The 3322-nt window shown below is 41.0% G+C and overlaps 1 pseudogene; it reads right to left on the bottom strand.

The window, feature by feature from the left end:
• Nucleotides 1-1121: 1121 nt before the first annotated feature.
• On the bottom strand, nt 1122-2442 carry LOC118535799 (WD repeat-containing protein 31-like; annotated as a pseudogene).
• Between the last annotated feature and the right edge of the window lie 880 nt (nt 2443-3322).

Here is a 3322-nt window from a genome sequence, read left to right as displayed (position 1 = left end):
ATGCCTAATAATCCTTTAGAGGGGTTGCACTATTCTATATTCTCTCTGGCAATGCATGAGAGTGACATTTTCTTCACTGCTTCACCAACAGTGTTGTCAAACTTGAATTTTTGCCAATCTAATAATGAGAGATGATATTTCATTGTATTTTAATTTACATTTTTTTATCATAAGTGAAGTTGAATCTTTTGTCATATTTTTATGGGTCATGTATATATCTTTTTCTCTGGTTATCTTTTTTTAAAGTTACATTTTCTAAAAAAAAAAAAAGGAAAAAAATTACATTTCCTATCCAGGGTATAGCATATGCTTGATTTTTGTATATTTATTTTCTATCTAGATACATTACTAAATTATTTTATTAAGTCTAGTGGTTAGTCTATCAATTCTTTTATATAAAAAACTCTAAAAGTGACAACCATCATTTATGAATAGTAGTATTTTTGTCTCTTCCTCTCTGATCCTTATAAATTTCTGTTCTTGTGTTAGTATGCTAATTAGGACAATGATATGATGTTGAATGGAAGAGACAATAGTGGCTTTGTCTTATTCCTTATTTTATTTTTTTTTTTAAACAATAACTTTTTTTAAAGGATTTTATTATTTATTTGACACAGAGAGAGACACAGCGAGAGAGGGAACACAAGCAGGGGGAGCGGGAGAGGGAGAAGCAGGCTTCCCGCTGAGCAGGGAGCCCGATGCGGGGCTCGATCCCAGGACCCCAGGATCATGACCTGAGCTGAAGGCAGACGCTTAACGACTGAGCCACCCAGGCGCCCCTGTCTTATTCCTTATTTTAAAGAGAATGATTTTAATGTTTTTCCACTAAAGGTAATGTTTGCTATAAACATTTTTATTTACTTTTAATTATTATTTTTTACTATAAGCATTTTTAAAAACAGTTGGTTTTTTTTCTAAGTGGAACCCAACATGGGGCTTGAACTCACGACCTGATGAGTTGGATGTTTAACTAACTGAGCCACTCAGGTGCCCCGAAAATAGCTTTCTGTTAGATTAAATTTCTCCTCCATAATTGTTTTGCTAAGAAGTTTAGTTTTTGTTTTTGTTTTCGTTTTTGACTGGCCACGGTTTGATATTGTCCAGTGAAATGACTCTTGGTTTCAGAAAACTGCCACTTCCCGTAGTTCCAGCCCTCCGCCGTGGTCCCCTCTGAGCCCCTCTGAGCAGGTGAATTCCTCTGCTGAAACTTGCATACCGTAAGGAGACAGTGTCGCCAACAGCCGGGGAAGTCAAAGATCCTAATCTATCTAGGGACAAGGTGAACAGGCAGGCTCCAGTATACTGGTTCCAAAATGTCACTTTGTTTTTTTGTTTTTTAAAGATTTTGTTTATTTGACACAGAGAGAAAGAGACAGCGAGAGCAGGAACACAAGCAGGGGGAGTGGGAGAGCGAGAAGCAGGCTTCCCTCGGAGCAGGGAGCCCGATGTGGGGCTTGATCCCAGGACCCCGGGATCATGACCTGAGCCGAAGGCAGATGCTTAAGGACTGAGCCACCCAGGTGCCCCCCAAAATGTCACTTTGTAGTCATGTGATAAAGTAGCAATTATAGGCATTGAGGCCAGTGCCCTTGGTAGAAAGACACAAGATGCAACAGTCTGGAAATGCCCCTTATATTCTCATATTCTGTTCCGTGTCTGCCTTAGGTTCCACTGTGTGGCTTCACAGCCTTCCCCTCCAAAGCCATTGCTGCAGGAGACACACTTGTGTCTGTCCTCACTGACCTCGCAGTAAGTCTGAACATGCTGCTTTGCAGGAAATGTATGAGGTACCTGCAGCCCCGACTGTCCCATAATCTGACGGTTTTATCTTCAGATGTCTGTAGTGTATGTGGTTCTTGGGGGACCCAGCAACAGGTAAGTGACCAGGTTCCTAGAGACAGAGGCTCTCTCTGTACACTGGTCCCAACATCCCACGAAGAAGGGTGTTGTCCCGAGAGCCAGGGCACAGCTGTGACACGTCCAGACTCAGCCAATGCAGTGACCACCAGGGCGTGGCCAGGGAACTTTGGCCTTGGTTGTGAGGGACCATGCAAGTGCCACATCATGACCGTCCTTCCACGACAGATGCTGAAGAACTGGCTTGATTTGTGAATACAGGCTACCTTACTGATTTCTCATTCCTGTCCTCTGAACCTTTCACCACATTTCCAGTTTTCCAGTTAGAGGCCACAGCTGTCTTATCTTTTCCTCTGGAGACACACAGGTCTGAGTTCACAGCAGCAACAACAGACAGTGTCCACGGGGGCTGGGCTATACTCCTGACAAGCTTTAGTTCGAATCCTCTCTTCAGTAATTCCACTGGGCCTGCTGTATTTAAAAGTGCTGTGTCTGAGTTTGCTTTGCAGTTTCCCCATCACTGCACAGAATCTACACAAAACCTTCTGAGAAAGAGCTTTTCAGGTGGTACCTGAGGAGCAGCATCCCTGTGGCTGTTGGAAGTTGTGTCCCCCCCCCCCCAGACCAATGGGATTGATTTTCTTGGGGTGTCTGGCTGGCTCATTTGGGAGAGCATGCGACTCTTGATCTCAGGATTGTGAGTCTGGGTGTAGAGATTACTTAAAAATAAGAAAACCTTTTTTAAAAAATAGGATTTTCTTGGTGAGCTTCTGTATTCAATGCCTTATAATGTTTATCCTTTGGAAAACAGTTCAGGCAGCCACTTGCTAATCTCTGTGATTACAGCAGGCTGGCTGGGCATGGAGCTGAGGCCGGTGGGGCGCAGAGTGGAGGGCGTCCACAGCTACCACACTCCAAGCCTCCCATGCCTCTGCCCCTAGCAGTGAGGTGCATCGCTAGGACAGGACCTGTCTTGCTAGAATTTTTATCATAAATGGATATTGGATTTTATGAAATATTTTTTGTATATCTATTGATAAACTTTTTTTCTTTAATACCTTAATGTGGTAAATTACGTTGATTTTCTAGTATTAAATTACATTTGTATGCCTGGGTAAACCCAACCTGGTTATAACACACTATCTTTTAAATATATTGTTGTACTTGGTTTGCTACTTATTATTTTTGTAACTTTCTTCCATGAGTATTGCTCTATAATTTAATGTTCTTGTCTGGCTTTGGTATTAATATTTTATTAACTTCAGTAAATGAGTTGGACTGGGGCATTTTCTAACTCTATTTTTTATAAATTTTCTGGAAGAGTTGAAAATAAGTTTAAAATTATTTGTTCCTTAAATATTTTGTAGAACTGATATGTATAAACTTCTGGACTTTCATTTTTTTTTTAATGAGAGAGTTTTTACTACCAATCAAATTTCTTTGTTATAAAAATATTCAGGCTTAC

Source organism: Halichoerus grypus, chromosome 6 (assembly GCF_964656455.1).
Source record: "Halichoerus grypus chromosome 6, mHalGry1.hap1.1, whole genome shotgun sequence".
Classification (NCBI taxonomy): Eukaryota; Metazoa; Chordata; class Mammalia; order Carnivora; family Phocidae; genus Halichoerus; species Halichoerus grypus.
Note: the sequence above shows the minus strand (reverse complement) of the source record. Positions and strands in the feature narration are given on the sequence as shown.